General features: G+C 37.5%; 1 protein-coding gene across 3 annotated transcripts in view; it reads right to left on the bottom strand.

The window, feature by feature from the left end:
* Positions 1-21,429, bottom strand: part of LHFPL2 (lipoma HMGIC fusion partner-like 2) — a 120,152-nt gene that overhangs the window by 43,862 nt on the left and 54,861 nt on the right. For all 3 annotated transcript variants that reach the window (XM_017808096.1, XM_017808099.1, XM_017808097.1), the window contains exon 2: positions 16,226-16,277. The gene's annotated coding sequence lies outside the window, so the exon portion shown is untranslated. The remainder of the gene's footprint in view (positions 1-16,225; positions 16,278-21,429) is intronic.

Raw genomic sequence — 21,429 nt, 5'->3', positions numbered from 1 at the left:
TTATGAGTTGATGAAAATTGTTCTGACAATAGGAAGAACTTTGCCATGTTCATCAAAATTTTAAATTGCCTCCTTCGATAGCTAGTATGAGAACATTTTAACAGATAAATAAAGCAGAAGAATGTAGATCCAGTGGAAAGGTACTTAAAAAAACAGACCATACAAGTCATCATACACTTTTGTAGGCCTGCATTTGACCTTGGTCTACCAGTACAATCATAAAATGGACCATAGAACCACAATGGTAGCAAGACAAAACAAGTAGTTAATGTTTTGCCAGTGCATGCCCTTAACACTTCGTATCACAGATGGTCATCTGTCTGATCCCTATCAACACGTCTGCAACATATCCTTAGGAAGAAGCAAACTTCCACTTCAAGATCCCTCTCTCCAAGAGATCCTACATTAAATTCTAGAAAACCAGTGATACTTTCTCAATCTCTAAGCAAAGGTGTCAGTTCTTTGTAATCATGTACCTTTTCCTCCAAACAAAAGCTCTGCTGCTCCTGGCAGACCCAATTTTTGCAAAACTTAACACATGAATGCTCTCAGGCTGGAGCAGCTACAGCTCACCTGTCATAGCCTGCCTGTCATACTTCCCTTTCCCTGTTGAGATCCATAACATTTAGGTATAGATAAAAGAAGCAAATGTCTTCATTATGGCTGGCATTGGAAGAACAAAGGAAAATTATGACAAACTGATGAGGAAAACAAGACAAATGGAGACAACATGTTAACTTTATCTGAAGATGGGAGAATGTATGATGAAAACAAAGCATTAAAGTGGATGAAATAAAGAAATATAGAGATATTAATGGCTTGGAAAAGATCATGAAGATAGCTCATGTATATATGAGATGGAATCACCTAGCCCTACCAAATTTTCAATATTTTTTTTTTTTTAGAAAGATAACCAGTGTGATTCCATGTTTGAGAACCACAACCTCACAGAATAATGCTCTGCATAATTGTTTTTATTCTGTGCAAGTATTTACATTGTATTAGTGGAAGAGTAACCCATTCTCTTCTCTCCCTGGATTAAAGCATCACCACCAGTTACACAAGAAGTCATGGTTAACTGGAAAACATCTGCTAAGCCACTTGCATCTCTGTTGCTTTGTAATACCCACTAATAACTCAGAAGGATCATATCTTACATATGCTTCTCTTCTCTTCTACATCCAAGTCTTAATACATAGCTTGTCAGTGAAGATGTCATTGAGGAAGTCTTGAGGAGAGGCACAGAAAGTCATCCTGTGGCTGCTGCAGATGTTCCCTTCTGTACATTTGCTATTCACTGCCTGCTGAGTTTTAACATTTTTGGAGCCAGGGTTTCCAGATGTCTCCTCCAAAATTAATACAAACAACCAGGAAGTTTACAGAAGTAAGATGATCTAAAAATTTCTCTTTCCTCACGATTCTTTTTTCTGATATCCGCAGAGGAATTGTACACAACAAAACAGATTTGCTGCCCTAACATAAACAATGCACAACAACAGCATAGCAAATAAAAGTGCTGCAAAAGGCCCCAGATCACCACTCTCATATACCAGAGACAACCCTTGACACTCAGCAGCAATGGTCAAGCCACTAGGCTACATTGCCTCCTCCTAGCGCCAAGCATTCTGTTCATATGCTATGACCACACCAAAATGGGGAGCTAAGGCTTGGTCTGACATTAATGCCTATCACCTTTGAGGAGACATTATCTGTAAGGTCTGACAGCATGAATGAGATACAGAACTCAACACACTAAAATTCAGTGAAAATTCACCCCAGCATAAACTTGACCAACATTTTTCTGTCCATTCTATCCTACGCTGCCGTCAAGCAAACTCATCTAGTTTATTTTCCAAAGAAGTCATCTGAACACAAAAGAGAAACAAAGATATGACTCACCTCCCCCAAAATTTCAAATCATGTTTTATTATAAAATGAAACCCTGCCAAGACCCTTTATCAAATACCCCATTCCTATTGAAGAATGAATATGTGGCTATTCTACTCTTATTTTAAAAACATATTAAAATAAACCCAAACAAAACAGATTGTACTGAGGAATTCAGCTTCAGTGTTTGCTGCATTTTATTCAAATGGTTTCCAAGGACTCAAATTGTTTCCAGCCAGGAACCCACAATGGCCTTTGATTATGATACAGGCATTTATTTTTCAGTGACAATTTTACAAAGATACACACACACAAAACAGGTCCCATGCAATCTGTATTTACAGACTCTCTTGCCTCCTGCCAGAAATTTTTCTTCTTCTTTAAATAAAGAACTACTGCTCTTCTTAATGAAATGAACATTTCTAAAGCCCCGGAAATCTAGCTGCAATTAGGCAATATAAATCAAACCACAGCAATGAAGCACACTCAGTTTTCTGAAGCATGACTCAGTTTTCCAACCAACATAGCAGGAAGATTTTTTGGAAGTATTCTAGCAATTTTTAACATTAGTATGCAATATATTTTAGTCTGTCAAACAGCTGTTTTCCCCTCCTGGAAAAAAAATTTGGATTCTTCTTTGTTAAAAAAAAAAAATCCCCCCCAAAACAAAACCCAACCCAAAAATATGTAAAATAAAGCAAAACAACAACAAAAAACTCCTATGCACTACAGATAAAAGACATATATTTCTCTATATGAGAAACAGAAATAATTCAAACTTCCCACCATGACAAGAGTTAATCACCTCAACCACAGACAAGACTTTCAGGATCTTGACCTAATATTACTGAACAAGGACACACCACAGGGCTTTCGGCTGAAATGTGGCCAGCTACTTTTTTGTTCACTGCTTCAGAGCAAACAAATCTGTCTCTAGTTTGTGCCAGCAATTCCAGCAATGTCTGTAGTACAGGCCTGTGAAAAATACTGATTTCATAAAGTTTCAGGTTTTAAGAAAGTTCACAGAAAATTCCTCACCAGCTTGAGATCAGGCAGTGTCAGCTGGGAGACAGCAAGTTGAAACAATTGCAAACTATTCTGGAGAATATACTAAGTTAGAAAGAGATTCCATGAAAGCACATTTCAATGTGTCTTGGCCCAATAGCCTTTTCCAAACAAGCATGGTGTACTTATTACTGTTATAGCAACATTCAAACTGTTGCTATAGAAGCTTACCGATCAGCCTCCCATCTGCTCAGCAGCTCTCTATTTTCCTTCCCCTTTTGAGCTAAAGTCATCTTTAAAATGTGAGGATAGCAGTAAGACTTCAAACCTGAGACCACAGACTCTGCCAAGAACTAATGTTTTCTTATTAATCCTGGAATAAGATAAAACAACAAATCCATTGCTCACTTTCAGGAAGAACATCTTTTAACTTACAGATCACACTTCACTGGTCCCTCTCCAGTCATACACCATTACAGAATAAAAGTTATCGCTCTCACTAAAGGCATAACAGTACCCTCTTTTTAGAGAAAGAATTACAGATTGTCTCTCAGACCCAAAATTAATGTTTGAATACTGATTATTTTTTATAACATATAAATGTCAGTTTAGAACAACAAAGAACTGCACGAAGCAACTCTGCATTTCAAAGGTGGCAACTATGGGTAAACAAAATACAGTGCTAGAATACTGCACTGACAGAAGCTCCATAATTTATAGTTTCTACAACACTGGCTGAAAAGGAGCAGAAGTTAAGCAACACAATACTTTTCTCTGAATATCGCTGCAGGAAGGCTTTCCACTCAGCAAATAAAGGGCTGGAATCTGCTCTTGGTTCACTAGTATTCAATATGCTGTACACAACTTACCAAATGTCTGTGTGATTTAGCATCCCAAGTTTTCCTTTTTTCCTTCTGCAAAACCACAACTCCCCTTAGCCTTTTGTGCTTCAGAAAGGACAAGTGCCTGTGAAGGACTGCTCTGTACAAAAACTGCAATTGTTCTGCCTTGGAACAAAGGGGCACAATTCAATTTACCTTCTGAAAGGAGCAAGTAGACAATTCTGCTCAGTTATAACTAACAGATGTAACTACTATTTAGTACTAGATAACACTAATGCTAACATTTAAGAATTAAAGGTGGTAATAATGATCTGTGACAATGACTCTTATTTTCTTGAAATTATAAAGGCAGGACGTTAATCAGCATAGCCATCAACCCGTATTGTGTAAGCCATCATGTGCAAGTCATCAACATGCTTTAGCAACTGGAAAACTCAGTCTAGATCTTTATCAAGTGATGATCAGAATAATAAGATCACAAAGACTTGTGCATCCATTTCATTAAAATAATATGTTCCTTACTAGAGTATGGACTTGATCACAAGTCAGCAAACCAACTTAATTCCATCACTGCTTAAATAACTTTTTCATGGCAAAAACATCTATTCTGTTGTAATAAATTTAGATCAAATAATAAATATTTTACTCAACAGACTTTGTTCTAGACTATGTCATAGAAATATCAGAGTTAAGGCTTTGAGAGACAGATTTGAATCTGACTAGGTCTTTTCCTTCTTCCTTAAATCACAGAATTAAAACAATTTTTGTTCCAAAATAATTAGGGCAATGACAAAAGGTACAATGTTTTATGTGTTGTTCTCTGTTGCTCTCCTCTTTTTCAAAACTTTCAAAATGTCTGTGGCTAATATTTGTTACATTACTCTCTGGGCCTCTTCTAACCCTGCGATTTATATACTCTAGAGGTGACAAAAATGCCTCAAATATAATGAGGAGAAAGAAACAAAGCTACATAGTAGTGCTCTGGGAACAACCTTTTTGCAGGATTTTTCAAATAATATGCCAAATTCTGTGAAGTTCTAGATGAGCCTTTTAGCATGCATGTGTTTCAGTGTGTTTCAACATATACTCCACTGTTAAAGGTGTAGTTACTGCTCACTGAAGCCAACCAGAGTTTTTCACCTACCTTCAGTGAACACTGGACAGATGTGTACCTGTGTTACTACAGATACGGAGACACCCTTCCTTGTTTAAACTTAACTGCATGCACACAAAGGAATAGCTCTTGAAAAAGCCACAGCTGTTTCTCACAGCAAGGATTAAATCCAGGTGGATCATGTAACAACTCTTACAGTTGTGCTGGTAATTCCAAGTTTGAACATCGCCAACATTTTAAAAATGTCTTAAAAAACTGGGTGGATTAGGCCACCCTGGTCGGAAAATCTGACAAAATACATAACTTCATATAATGCTCACTGATTTAGGCATGCTACAAATTGCTGGACCTGTACAATAGACACTGCATCATTGCACCCTTTGCCAGTTAGGAAACAGGGCTAACACACACAAACAGCTGAGCATATGGAACTGATCTACAGATTAAACTCAAGTGGAAAATGGTCTCATTTTCTTTTCACCTTGGAGCCTGCTATTCTGACTTCCGTTTCTCATGCATAAGATTGTAAATATTCATATGAATATTGAAAGCCCAGCTTTATGGACCTATTTTGGAAAGCGATCCTGTTATTAAATGCATTATATTTTATAATACATTAGCTTCCAATGAATTAAACTGTAAAGTTCCATTCATATTATTTAATATACTATGTTTAGCGAATATGAAGTCAAATTTATATAGTCCCTTAGTGAAGTATGGGCATAATTACTTAAATCAATACTTACTATTTCATCAGCTGGCACAGAAAACAAAGTTCCATCCTCAAAACACCACTGCACAGTTCCCAGTGTTATTAATTTCACTTTTATTAGCATGGATAATACCACAAAAACATGCTGTTAGGTGAATCTACAAGCATGATCCTGTAAAGAAATGTGCAACTATAGCTGATACCTATCGAAACCAAGAGAGCTCAGATGATTTCCAGCTTTTGTGATTTTATCATGAGTGTTTTCCTTGAGTCATACGTTTAGGAGCCTCAGTCATGGTGTCCAAAATTACATTGTACAATGTCATTACTGTAGTGAGGGGGAGAGGAATCTGCTATTTTACTTTTATGCATCAAGTCACTAAGCATGCAGGTGACACCCTTGGTAACCTGTCAGACTATTTGGTATCAGATTTTGTTGCAACAAAACCAAGAAACAGCCACAAAGGTGTTTTTCATCTGTTAATGATAATTTCTGAGTGACAGTGCACTAAGATCCACATACATGAATTCCAAAGTGTCGTCTTTGTTGTGTGCTTTCCCTAAGGAGAGAACTCCCATTTTTTTCCTTTCAGAGAAAAACAAGTATTTATTTATTGGACAGCTTACAATAGCAATGGTATGATGTTCCACCCACATATAGGCTGGAACAAGTCAAAAACTGCAGGAACATAGATAAAGCTAAATTGTCTGGGGATTTATTTTTTTTTTTTGGGGGGGGGTTTGTTTGGTTTTTTTTCTTCCTTTAACAATACAATAAAATTAATGAGTACTATCAGTAAGAAAACAACACTGGCTGGGCCTCTGTTGCTAAAAGCTGTTATTCTGTTCTATAATTTCAAGACCATTCAAATATTATTCAAAATGCATGTAAGAATCAACACTATCTAAATCAGTCAGTGAGAGGGAAAGCATAAAAGTCTTGTAGTATAAACATGCTTACACATTTTAAAATTCAGCTCCTCTGTATATCCTTGAAACTCTTTATAAGTTTAGGAAAAGCAAGTGCCATAAACGCACTGTCTTTCGATATCCACATAAACATCTGTAAATTCTAACCACTGTTGAGAGCAGACACTGCTATTCAGCACTGACCAAAACAGTTTAAATCAGTAGAGGAACAAGAGAAGAAAAAAAATTTCTGTTCTCATTTCCCACCCATGGCACCCACAGCCTCAAACCCAGACACTCATCACCTCGGTGAGTGAGCCCTTACACAAGGCTTCTCAAATTACTGCTTCCCACTAAGACCTGAAACTGGCTCCTTTTAACATCTGTTAATCTAATTGGTTCCTATGAGCCCGTAACAATTAAATCTGTTGTTGCAAGGAGCAACAGAGAAAGGGGATTTTATATATTCACAGCTGGGCTCTTAGCAGAACAAATGGACGGCATTTGACTCAATAGCTCTCACCAAAATCCAGTTATTAAGCTGTGAGAACAAGCCCCAGATGAAGGTGATGGCCTCAGCAAGTGGGCTGAGCTCAATGCTCTTTTTAGCTGCTCTGTCACAACAGCAGTCATAAAGGGGGACCAAAGGCTGCTGAACTTCTCTAGTCATCAAACCTAACAATCTTGGTGGAAGGTATGACTACTCACGGCAAATACGGATTTAAGAACTGTGTAAATAGAATTTTAGCATAATATCTTATGACAACAATTTTTAGTAGGCCTGTAATAACAAGGAAAAAAGTGGAATCAAAGTCCCTGTTTAGATTCAAAATATTTTCACAAAAAGGGAAGTAATGCAACAGCTGAGCAAACTGAGCTCTTTACTTATGCAAAACACTTCAGTAGATTTCAAGTAGAAGTAACTCCTTTTTTATTCCCTAAAGAACAAGTGAAAATGGAACAAAGCAATAGCCAGTTCAGTATCAGACCTGGTCCCTTTTCCACAGACACTTAAGGACAGCTCTCTGTGTACTCACAGCAGACTGTCACCTTCAAAAGGAATTTTCATACAACTAAGCAATGTGAATAAGAGCTTGCAGACCAGGAGCTGTAATATCCTCAGTATCATCAGCCTACTGTGTTAAGCAGAGGAATTAAGACTTCATCACAAGTTTTGTAGATATCTAAGTCCAAACATCTCACACTGAGTAAGCAAGCCCTGCAGTTTTCTTCCAGTGCACCAGATAATTACAGCTAATTTTTCGTCCTTTCTAGAGTCTAGTTTTAGAATGACTTAGTGAAACTCTTCTCAAAGTGGTTTTGCTCTGTGTTCTCTGCTATACCCTCTACCACAGCATTACACCCAAAGAAGCTGAGCAGAATGCTATACTGAGCAGACACCACAACTCTCAGAAGTTCCTCAATCTCTTGCAATAGTCTAACAGATAATGTGCCTAACTTACTAGCTCCTGTCTTAGGGTGTGGGAGGAACAAGAAGTGTTATTTACTTTGTGGGAGTCAGCTAATCAACAGCTTTCAACCTTCGGTTTTTAAGAACTCTCTAGCCACCATCTTTTATTTTTTTAATGGCTTTATTTGTTATTCATCCCTTTCTTAATATGTTCCTCTAATTTTCACCAAACTTTGTGAAATTCCACAAAGTCTACTTTTTAAACAGAAACGTTTTTAACAGAGAAATTGAAACTTGGTACTTTTAAGTGAAAGCAGAAACTTTTCATTTTTCCAGAGTATTACTGAAGAAGGTCTATAGATGTAAAAATCCTTTACATCCTATAGATGTAAAACATCCTTTCTGGATGTTTTCTTAGACCATCACAACTACAGACACTTAATACATTCCATAACATCAGCCAAGAATTCATCAGTCATATAATTCCTTTTCTCTGATGACTGCACTACACTTCAAATATCTTAATTACACTTTATAAAGATTTCTAATCAAACTCAGGGAACATTAGAAGGTTATTCAGTATGTAGAGGTATTTGATGCTCTAACATGTAAAATTATTAGCAGTGTGCCAAGGTAACCAGGTTTCTTCTAAGGATGCTCAAATACCTGGAAACACACACAACTCCTAACAGGCTTTCCATAGGTATAAAATTTTCAGTTGTGCCTCAAGACACATTTGAAAAAAACAACACAGCAATCTTTCAGACTGTTGCAAAACATGCTAAAAAATATGAATTTGCACAGGTAATCCTAATTCCCATTTTACTGTTGTTAGCTGAGTACCACCTAAAACAGAGGTGATGAATTTTTGAAATAATTTGGTGAAATGTAGCACAAATTAAAGTGTGCTACTACTATTCATAGATTGCCTTTAATAAGAAGGAGCTATACACACAGATTGCTGATTAAAAGAAGTAAAAATAAATAGGATAAGGTCTTTCCTAGTTAAGAGCCATGGCATCTGGTCAATTTTCTTCTGATTCACTTAGATATTCGACATGCAGAAAAAGCATCATCCCCTCTATATTTCAGAATCATTAGTATGCTAGGAGTACCTCTGAGGTAGAGTCCCTCCAGCTGCCAGGAAAACAGTCATTAAAAAAAAATTCCGTAACAAAGAAAAACATCCATGAGCGGACAGATTGGTGAGAATGCCAGGAAGGTAGACCCAGAAAATGCTTTAATTTAATGGAGTATAATGTTGTCTTGACATATGTGCATGCAAGAGTACTTTATTATCATACTTCTAACAGATTTGACAGTTTCAGGAAGGAATATGAACAGTAGCCAATTTCAAGAGAGAAATATGCTCAACACAATCTGGAAAACCAGTTGGATTTCAAGGGATGTTTTCGACCTCCCTAGTATAGAATTTCTTTTTGTTCTTCTCAGCTTCAACTTTTCCAATACGTGAAAAAAAAATTATCTGCAGGGAAGGATTTTTTCCTCATTTAATAAAATCCATAAATCTTTAAAGACTATAATTTTTTTCTTTGTCTACTGCATTAAATTTTACTCCCAAAACAATCTTCATGAAAATATTTATCTTCCTGTATGATTTCTGTAAGAGGTGGATTTAAAAATCATACTGTAAAGGACAATGGCAACATTCTACCAACTAGACAAAACTATTTTGCTTTAGAGAAAAAAAAACTAAAAGAGATAAAAATTGCAAAATGAAAGAAAATAATCAGCCTACATTTAGTATAGCTTTTCTGTTTTCAATTACAACAATATATAATTTTATCTGGAGTTTTACCAATATTTCACCAGAATACCATTCGAATATTCAGAAAAATAAGATACTAAATTTAAAGTCATTTTTCATGGGCATCTTGAAGTATTTTAGGAGATACTCACCTCTGGGTCAGATGTTACCTCACCTCCTCCCATCCATTCCTCCCATTACACTGAGAGTCAGTAATATTCTGCTGTTTACTCCTTGTCCCAAGTCCTGCATTACCTTCCAGTGATCTTTTACTACCAGACTGAGGGAAGCACTGCACCTATGCAGAACTGCAGCAGCATAATCAGATCGCTGCACTCCACTGTCAGGAATTCCTGATTTCATGTATTAGTAGATGTCCTTGATTAAGTCATATCTCATGTTGGTTTACAAATCAGTGCAATAGAGATTTTGGTGGTTCTCTGGTATTCAAAAGAAGTTCAGCCAGACACTTTTGTTCACCAAGCTGGCCAGTTCTCAGTTCATAACTCTCATTCAACGTTTTTTCCATTATCTGCCAGCATAAATTATTGGGAAAAAATATTCTATATTCTTATGGTTCAATTCTACAATGTATTTAGACACACAGGTTTGAACAGCCTTCAACAGGTTATTTGCAAGCTTGGTTAGAGGCTGTAATACCTCCCTCCATTTAATAGCTTTGGGAAATAGTCTGACAGCTTCAATAGCTTAAGCTAGAGAGGGCCAGAAGGACATAGGAGAATTCTTCTATGAGACATTGAGTGCAAAGGGTAAGACAGCCTCAAGAAATGCAAAAGGAACTATTTATTTCAAGCAGTTCAGTTCTACTTGGTCATAAAGTTCTTGGCTCCGCCATTGAGCTCTAAGCACTGATCTACTTTCTGCATGTCAGTCACAGCCAGGGTAGAAAGTGGGTTTCAATGATAATATTGGTGACTCCTGACCACAGTCCTTCTCAATCTATACAGATTTCTTCTTTCACTGACAGCTTCTTTTTAATATCTCTTTTCCCAGACATTATGATGGCCCCATTTCTAAGGAATTATTTCCATGCATAAGGCTAACACATCTGCTTATCTTCGGACATGTACACAGCATGGAACTCACAGATCATGCACCTTGGAAACAAGTGAGTGTGCTGTAGTACATGGTAGAAAAAAGGGTGGAAAAAAAGAAAGGTAAAACATAGTCTATTTAGCACATCTGAAAATGAGTTCAAGCTCTTTTTAGTTCCAGCAGCTGCCTATAATGGAAAAAATGAAGATTGGCTGTTGCCAAAGAAGTGGGCAGTAAGAAGTAACAGATGTGAAATTTCAGCAACATCATTGCCTAGGTCAGTTGTACAGACAGCTTGAGAGCCAAGGTCCCTGCTGGGCTGCAGTGTTCTCAGAGACACACTTGCTTTTTTTGCTGCTAAATTGTTGTTGCTCTTGCTTGGCTTAATTTACTGGGCAACCTCATCCATGAATGCAATTGACAAGAAATATTCATGTCCTCATAAGCATGTGTGAGCTGTATGTAAAGGCTCTTCAATTAAAGTTAGTCACTATATTTTCCAAAATCATTTTAACATTTTGCTTCTCTCATCCTTGGTCCTGCTCACCCCTCTTTATTTCATGGAAACCTATGGTGAGTGGGAAAGAAAACACAGGTCCTTCAATACAAGAGCTTATTACATAAGGCTCACAAAGAAAGTAAGATCAAAGAAACTGATATAATCTGTTGTATACATTTTTAAGAGAAAGGGCAGTGGTTGAAAAATGCCCTTCAGAGAGTCAACTCCAATTACATAAGTCATTTTCAAGATAAATCAAGTTTCTTGACAGAGTTTAAAGGGGAAATTATGAATACAAGGTCTTTAGAAAGGATCACCTCAAGAGCTACTTCTCTCAGCTAAATTTGCAAGATTAAGTGGATTTCAATTTCAATTAAAATTAAATAAAAGTTATATTTAGGCATCAGAAATGTGCCTTGAAATTATACTGTGGATCACAAAGATGACTGTTACTTGAGGGGAAAAAAAACAATTAAAAGCTGTATTAGAAAAAAATACTTTCAGTGAAGAACATCTAATATTGGCAGCTAACATCAGCGGAACTGAAGCTGGGGTGTCACATCCATTGTGCACTTGCATTGAACACAGCACATTCTTCTGCTGTGTTCAAAATCTGGTTGTAAAATGCAGCTCTTAATAAGCCTTGGTTTCCATGCTATGTCTCATCTGGTATATTTATTACCTGTTGCTGAAAGAAACAGTACTACTCTCCCCACCTAATTCCAGCTGCTTATTACATCTTTGTCCCTTTTGTTACATCTAGTAATTTCTCAGCCACAGGACAAGCCAAGCCAGCTAGTTATCTGGTTTAGTTTTCCTTCCCAGGCAGTTAGGTTCTTTTTTTTTCTGAATTAGCTGCTTACCTTAAACTCACCTTGGGACTGGGGGCTGATGCAAGAGGGAAGGAACAGGCTAAAGTGATATTGTCCCTTTTGGCATCAGCCTGCAGCTGTGCAAGACCAGATGCACTATTAAACAAGGCTCTGAAAAGTATTACTGGCTTTCTTCTTGTAGAACAAATATTCAAGTGTTTTCAGAATTCCATGTCACATGGTGAGCTCCTGAGAGCTAATGAGAAACCCTGCAAGTAACAATAGTAATACTATAGCAACTGAAGGAATCCACAGGCACCAAAGTACAGTGACATGAACTGAGATGCAGTACCTGGACAAAAGGCCTTGCAATCTAAGCCGACAAAAAGAGTAAGAAATTAATTAACTTTCCTAATATGACTTAGTAGGTTAACAACAGAGGCAGAAGTAGAAAGCAGGAGTCAGGACAGGCAGTTCTATCTGCTACACCACACTTCTTCCTGTAGCAGCAACTGCTATTTAGCCACTGCTTGTGGCATGGCATCTCCACATCAGGAACTGCACTAAATTCCAGAAATAATAACATTAAAATTAACCATTGTTTTTTCTACTCCATAAGCAAATTATCAGTTCAATGTGGTTTACAGCATCTGAAAGTTTCCAGTGCCTTCCCAAGGAAAGAACTTGAAACCACAATATTTTTCAGACTCAGTAACTTGTCCTTTCTTCCCTCTAATGACAGACAAAAGGAAAGAAATTGGAAAAAAAGTCCACTACTATTGTTTTTATTAAATAGAAGTGGGGTGCAATTTGTGATTAGTGCTTTAAAATCACCTTGAAGTTCTCTAAAGAAGGAGTACACAAAGATAAATTATATGAAAAATAAAAATGAAAAGGCAAAGCACAGACACAGAAAGGAGATTATTCAAAGAGGAAATGCAGTACAAGTATTTAACTTCCTATTTATTCTGGCTGTTAACAAAACCAAGTAAAACCAGGAATACTGGCCACACACTATTTTTCAAATCCAGAGGTAAAAACCCACCCTGTCTCTGTGCCATTATGTACATAGTACAAAACTGTACTGATATAAACAAGCCATATATCCCAAACCAAACAAAAACCCCAAAAATCTACTCCCTGTCCCTATCTGTATTCTGTTGTAAACTGTGTGGGTTTAACAGAGACCCTTTAGTGCCTCAAAACTATTACCAAATTTTCTATTTCCAGCTAAAGTAATTCCTGAAGTTACCATCACGAGGCAAAGTTCAGCACATATGTAAGATGACAGCTAGAAAAGCTTGAGCAAACCACAGCATTCCTTCTTCTGAGTGTTACCACAACACGAGGAAAGACCTTCAGAAAGACACTCTACTTGCTTTCCCTCACCTCGGTTTCTCCCAGTTGTTCCCAAGGCCAGAAAGCATAACCCTCATCCTCCAGTGCCAACCTGGACCCTATCCAGGAAAGTTAGGTAAGTATTATCACCTAAAGAGGAACAGGACTAGACAGTCAAAACATTTATCTTCATGTAACACAGAAGAATATTTGTCACATCATCTGGCAGGTTTCAGAGCAGTTGGGATGACAAAAGTCCACAGTTCAAGAACTGCACCTTTGTATCAGCCTCTGTCAAAATTACTAGCAAGTGGCTGATGAAACTTCAGCTATTAAAAGAGAGGATCAAACCTCCAAATCCTCAGACACAAGTCTCACAGTCACCCATCAGAGTCCTGAGGCTAACACTCCCCAAGCACCCGCTGTTTTCCAGAGATGTTCAACACCAGCCTCTGCCTTTGCTGAGGCATCTCACTGGAGCATGGATTACCATCAGCTGTGATATGCAGGTCCTGGAAGGATCTTCGCTGCCCTGTACTAAGCAATCAATTTTTGGTTAGTAGCATTATATGGAAAACTACAATAACTGGTCCTTTTTTGCGTAATACAATATCAGAGTCTATCTTTCATGTTTATTAGAAAAGGCATCATAAGCTTCTACCCTACTCATATTGCAACAAAAGGAGCACACATACAAGTCAGCAAGTATGGGAATGTTCTTATAATTACATTGAAACACTGGGGAGAAAAAGAAGAGGAAAGAGTAATCAAAATACCAAAGATTTCTTTAAGAGATTATCAGAAGGTAATTTGATCCTTTAAATTTTTATCTTTGTTGTTTATTTCTTGCTTCCTGTTACAATTTTATGAATTATTTAACTGCGATTGAAGTGAAGATTTTTAGGGAATGAACTGCTTAGATATTTTCAAATGTTCCCCCAAGACAAATTATGCAAAGCCTTTGAAGAAAACCCAGACAACTAGCCTTTGTTGTGCTCATTAGCGCATCTGGAGAGAAATTATATTATTTACATATTTTATTATGAAGAAAAAGTTATAATTTCAGGGGTTTTTCCAACATATTAGATCTGCACAGAACTAATCTTATCAACTGTGCAATTTTGCCAATCACCACTACACTTAACTCTCTGTGTTGGCTTGCAACTGCTGCTGACAGTTGCTCAAGCTGTTGTTTAAGTTACCTTCACCTTAATGCATGTACTAGTGTTTCTATTATACTGCTAAGCGCTACAGGACTCCCCTCTTAACTGGTCTGAGGCACATTGTCTTAAAATAAGTTACATTATCTGTAACACTAGCCAAGAATCAATTTTAAATTAATAATAAGTCTCTTTAATTCTTAACTATCCACTTCTTAAACAGCATCGAACTTGAAAGAAAGAATACCTATATTTTTTGTTGAATAAAGATATGTAAACTGTCTATGATGCTTTCATTCCAGTTGTGCACTAATGACACTACGAATACAGCATTTTAGTCCTGACAACTGTCAGGCAGTGGAGGATAGGGACACAGGGGTAGATAAACACTAGGCAAAAAGGAATTATCCAAAACTAACTGACAAATTCACTTATTTGCTTTTCCTGGCAAAATACAAGCACAAATAGAAAGGACATAGTAAATACAGAACTACATGAGTGCTAATATTCTAAACTGATAAATTCCTTCAGTTTTAACTAAATGGTATTTTTAGAAATGAAGAACAAGCATGATTTTCAGAGGTCACTAAAGCAAAAAATAATAAAAACAAGGCAAGGGCTGTTTTTATTTGCACTGTATTGGCCACCAAAGTCAACAGCACATAGAACCAAATACATAGGTGCTAAAAACTTATATTTGCTGCCAACAGCACTGAAATCAAATGACATCTCTTAATATAAATATGAAATTTTTCACATAAACTGGCTCTACTATGGAAACTAGAGAAACAGAAATATGACATTATTCCAAATACCTATCTCTTGGCAACAAAATGCAATTGCTTTTTGAAAGTATTATTATACTCCTCTTCTATCAGCCTCTTCTCCCAGGCAACTAGTGACAGGACAAGAGGAAATGGCCTCAAACTGCACCAGGGGAGGTTCAGGTTGGATATCAAGAACAATTTTTTCATTGAAAGGGTGGTTAAGCATTGGAACAGCCTGCCCAGGGAGGTGGTGGAGTCACCACTCCTGGAAGTGTTCAAGAATTGACTGGACATGCACTTGGTGCCATAGTTTAGTTGACATGATGGTATTCAGTCAAAGGTTGGACTCAATTATCTTGAAGGTCTTTTCCTACCTTAATGATTCTATTGTTCTATTGTATTCAATGATTATTAAATACAATTAAGAGTTGATGAGTTTATCTCTGCCTGTGTAAGGCTCTCCTTGCCAGCCTTTACCTACAGATAAGGAAGCACAAACATTATATTTATAAATGCATTATAAAACTCACTTTTGAAAGTATTTGAAATTTTTAAAGTTCTTCCTTAGATCCTTCCTGAATCCTTCTCTAGTCAAAATGGTACATAATTAGCACCTAAGATGCAAAAACTACAGTTTTTAATATAATGGGTCATGTTACCACTTCAACAAGTATAGACCGAACTGATGTACCCAGAATATTTTAAGTTTTTTCTAAGTCAGGGTGGTGTGGGGAGGAAGCTTCACTTATCAAAAGCAATCATTGAGACTACATCCTGTTCTTCTTAAAATCTGTGAATGCTCTGAAAAGGAACTTGATGCTCAGAAGAAAACATTCAAAAGCCATAACCTACTGCACATCTTCCATCCTTCAAGCAGCAGTCAAACTTCAGAGTCAGCCAGCACATGAAGACACAGATAATATAATCTGAATTTCATTTACTTACCACTGTTCCAAGTCCCTAGGCTTGGTCAACCACTTCAGATGCCTGGCAATACCTAGAGAAATAATTGATGTAAAATGTAAGAAAGGTACAGAGCTAAAAATATGAAAACAATATTTATGATTAGTATAGGTGGCTGGAATGGTAAAAACTGTGCTTGTAAGAGATTACATGCACATGAGTAATATTTTGCTACCAGGACACTTCTGCTTGTCTAGAAATGCAGCATTCTAGACATCACTCCAACCACCAAGGAGCTAAGAAAAACCACAAACCGCGGTCTTGAGGAGAGCAGACTTTGGTGTCTTTAGGGATCTGTTTGGTGAAGTACCTTGGGATAAAGTCCTGGACAGAAAAAAGGCCCAAGAAAACTCACTAATATTCAAGGATGACCTCCTCCAAGCTCAAAAACAATGCATTCCAACAATAAGAAAGTCAGGCAGAAATGCTAGGAAGCCTGCATGGATGAACAAGGAACTCCTTTACAGACACAAACAAAGTGAAACCTACAGAGGGTGGAATCAAGGACAGGTAGCTTGGGAAGAATTACAGAGGAATTGTCCAAGTAGCCATGAATCAGGTTACAAAAAAAACCCTCTGATAGAATTAAACCTGGCCAGGGATGTCAAGGGCAACAAGAAAAGCTTCTATAGGTATTTCATTGATAAAAGGAAGACTAAGGAAAATGTGGGCCTTCAGAAGGAAATGGGAGATGTGGCCACCCAGGACATGCAGAAGGCAGACATACTCTATGACATTTTTGCCTCAGTCTTCACCAGCAAGTGATCCAGCCACACTGCCTGAAGTGCAGAAGGCACAAGGAACTACTGGAGAGGGTCCAGTGAAGGACTACAAATATCATCATAGAATCACAGATTATCCTGAGTTGGAAGGAATCCACAAAGATCATTGAGTCCTACTCCTGGCTCTGCACAGGTCAACCCACAGAATCACACCACATACCTGAGAGCATTGTCCAAAAGGAGCTGGGGGTCTGGACAGAAAGTGGGCTAAACACGAGTAAGGCAGCAAGGAGTGTCAAGAATATCCTGGAGTACATCTACAGGCTAAGATTCCACTAATAACCTATTATTTGCCTTTAGCCATCAATCCAGGAATATGCATCTGGAACAGGCAATCCAGTTTTGGATCCCCAGTACCAAAAAGTAATAAATTAAGGTGATAAAAATAAGGTGAGGTTGATTCACCAATGCTGAAATACAAAATTTCCCACAGTAAAAACAAATCCTGCATTTTTATACATTCATCAGGACAGGATATATGAAGAACCTCCCCTTACATAAAAGAACAAAGTGAGTCAGAAAGCCAGTATACTCTAACAAAGAGAGATAATTTGGCCTTGCTGAAGATGGTTTAACAACAGAAAAGCTGGTGCAGAACTTCTAACAAAGTGTGCTCCTGAGGACAGATGATAGTGTATCAGGAGCACTGCAAAGTCAAGCACAGCTTAAAACAGCCTCTGAATTCTTGGCACATAGAGTATTACTCCAGAAAAAAATAAAAGCAGACCAACAAAAACAATTCACCAAAAAACCAATTGACTGGACCAACTAGCTGTGATTACTCCAACTTTTCTGTCTCAAAAAGTTAATATGGCAATGAAAATATAGCAGTGTTAGCACAGACAGAGACTACTTTTAAGAACAAAAAAGGCCAAATTATTTTCTTAAAACTGAAGTACCAAAAAATGAAGGATCAATTTTAAGTATGTGTAAACAAATCTAATTGTCTGAGCAATCCATTAACTGGTGCTTTTAAGGAAAATTTCCTTGCTTGGAGTCTGGGGTCTCTAAGAAAGAGAAGTACAGGCTGGGTAAGACAGGAATAGCCCACAGCTGAAGCTGTAGAAAAGCCTTCTCTCACAGAGACATCCACCTGCCAAAGGCACGGCAATGTTCTTCACCTGCACACAAGACACTAAAGAAAAAATTCAAAAAAGAGGAGAGCATGTATTATATTAAAAAACAAATCCTCTTTTAGCACCATATTAGTGACCAAACTAACAAGAAGAAACTCTACGTGCCTTCCCCTATCCCACCATCAATAGGCAGTACGCACTTCCTGTATGCTGCAGATGGCCAAATCCTTTCAAACAAATCAGAATGAGAAAAACACATGTATGCTCTCATTCTTTCTCTCATGAACTCTTACAAATTTTGCAATAGCTCAGATGGATTTCTACAACAGTTGGCAAAAATACATAAAATCTGTTCCTTTCTTTCTTTCTTTCTACTCGGCTAGCTGTAAATTTGGTTGCATCAGCCCTACCCCTCAAAGAAAAGGTGAAAACATTACATTCTTCAGTTTTAGCTCCCTTCTCATTTGCAAGGGAGAAATGTTTTGTATAATTCAGGGAGAAAGAGTCTCTATACCAAGCAGAGCCATTGATTTCAAGTTTCTTTTTATTTACAGTCAACAGTAGAATCAAATAGGCTGGACACTGATAAGAGAACACAACTGGTTTGATAACATTCCCACGTCACATACTCTGTCTTTGTAGACAACAGGAATTAGGTATACTTAGGCTACCCAGCACAAATAAAATAAAAAAAAGAATACAGATATATCCGCTGTATCTTAAAACATCCTTTTCAAGTAGCTTTTTCTTCAGTATACTACTGCGTGATACTTCCACGTATTATATAACAGCAATTACCCAAATCAAAGAAATATTTACTTACTTCAGGAAGGTTTGTATGACCAATTATGTCACTATGAATAGAAATAATGCATTCAATGGGTTCTTTGTCTTTTGCTATCAATGCAGAACAACATAAAATAAAATGTTAAAAAAAAAAGTAGTATTTCATAGACGTCATCAAGGCTACCTTCAGAAATAACAGCAAAACAAGAAAAGGAAAGTATTTTCTTTAGGGATATACTTCTAGTGGGTTAAAAAAAATCCAACAAATGAAACCAACTTCTAAATTTATTACAATGCTAAACACTACAGGAAGCTAACAGCTCAAGATACAAAACAGATTTTTTTAAAAATTTCTTCTCAGACTTATTATTCTCTGTTTCTCGCAAACCTACAGGAGACAAAAATTCCAGTTTTGCTTTTTGTATTATATATCTAACTTGTTCAATCTAGAAGGTCATCCCTCATATCTGTACATATGTACTTTAAAGCAAATTCAAAAGAGCCATACAGAGCAACTTAATTTACAAGCTATTTCAGTGAGAACAAAAGAAAAAAACTTACTTTTTGACACTACAAAAAATATTTTACTCAAATGCACCTGCATTACACATCATTAAAATGTTTAAAGCAAATATTACACTTTTATAATCCTATCAATTCTCACAAAACTAAGCAGAATAAATACAGAAGCATTAAGAGACCTGCAGTATGAATGAAAGATTCCTCTTAGCCTGTTACCTAATACAATAACACCTGAGTCATAGATGAATCAAATTACATTTCTTAAACAAGCCATTTATTACCAACCAAAGATATGCAAATTTATTTTTAGTAAAGTTACTCTCTAAAATTAGTTTTGGCTTCTAAGGTTTATTTTATCTAAGCATAAATCTTTATTTGAAGTTAGTAATATGGAACATCAGCCAGGAGCTAGATCCCACCTTCATGGATATCAGTGGGAGCTCTTTAGGGTTATCCATGAGGATAAAAGGACATAAATTGTTTACTTTAAAGGCATTGTAAAAGCACTTAACAAGTTCACTTTACAACATGCTTCTTGAGTCACATCTCTGTGTCACAGGGACTGTAAAGCAAAGCAGTAAGTCCCTCTCCCACAGCTGCACCAGGAGTTCCACCAAAGTCAGTGCTCGGGTCTTGCTTCATCAACCCTTTCCCTCTGCCAACTCAAGGCAGCCAAAGCTTTGCAGCAGCATCTCCAATAAGTATATCTACAGCTACTGAAATTGTTTCCTGGCTCCAGTTTGGCCATAAAGCTGCTCTAGGTGGCTGCAGCTTGGCCACCACAGAGACGAACCAGACAAGAAGTGATTTGAGAAAGCAGCTTCACCCTGGGACCAGCACTGCTCAGTGACCTGCTGCCTGCATGGGTGGTAAGAGAAGCAGGTCCCATGAGCAGCCTGGTAGTCATGGTACAAAGGTAGGCTCCAGGTCAACACCACAGCAGCTGGGACCGGAACAGGCACACTGGTAACACAGCTCCCACACAGACTGAGAGCACTAGGCTGGTCTGACACAGGCTTCTGGGCCCACCTAAGAGTGGGAGCAGGACCCAGGGGAGGCTGAGGCTCATTAACACCCAGGGGCCCAGACATGGGGTTGCTAATTCAATGCTCTAACCCGCGGCATGCTCCTCAGCAATGAGCTAGAAACACTTGGCAAGCTCAGGCTATTCTTCGTAAATGTCAGATGGCTTAATAAATAACAATTTCTGATGAGTATTATTAGCATTCAAACTACTGCTCCCAGATTACCAAATGCTGGCCTGCAAAACGCTAAGTTTACAAACAAAGCCATCTGCTGGCAGAAGTGGAAGAGAATGTCTTCCACTCAGTTATCTTTTCCTGAAGGTCTAGAGGTGTCAACTGTGGAGTTTTGTTAAGGCATAAGCAATTAATGCACTGTTTTCTTTAATCAGTAGACATATTGAGCCTGTTGCAGAAAGCTGCAGAGCTATCCCATCATGCTGTTCTGGAGAAAAAAAAGACTTCTACCCACTCACAAATGTTTCTTTAAATCAACAGCTGCAGGGTTTGTTTGGTTTTCAATCCCACATCTCCTTCTCAGGCCAAAGTTACAGTCAGAGTATGATTCTGGTGACAAAAGCTGTGACTATTGCAAGTCAGTGAAACAATCACTACAATCTCCAAATTGCCTGATAACATTCCTGCACTTTTCAGTAATCCTGCACCAGGACTGAATTAGGAACCTGTTTGTTTTGTGGTTTCAACCTAAACAAAAAAAATGCCTTAAACACAATCCTCCTCTCCCTGCCAAAGAAAAGAAGACCTGATTTATTACTCAAACTCCCTGTACATTTAAGACAAGATATCTAACAAAACAACCAAACACAGAACTAGGGACTGACCTACCGAAACACTAACAAGCTGTTAAAGAGTCCTCAAAATACAAATTCAGACTTCTCTGTGGTGTCAGGAAAACAAAATTGTTCACCTTACGTGTATTTTCTATGTTGAACTAATCTCCACGCCTTTCTCACAGCTTTCATCTCTACAAATGCAAT

This window comes from Lepidothrix coronata, unplaced genomic scaffold (genome assembly GCF_001604755.1).
Source record: "Lepidothrix coronata isolate B3197 unplaced genomic scaffold, Lepidothrix_coronata-1.0 Scaffold22, whole genome shotgun sequence".
NCBI classification, from domain to species: domain Eukaryota; kingdom Metazoa; phylum Chordata; class Aves; order Passeriformes; family Pipridae; genus Lepidothrix; species Lepidothrix coronata.
This window is presented reverse-complemented; position numbering and strand designations above follow the sequence as displayed.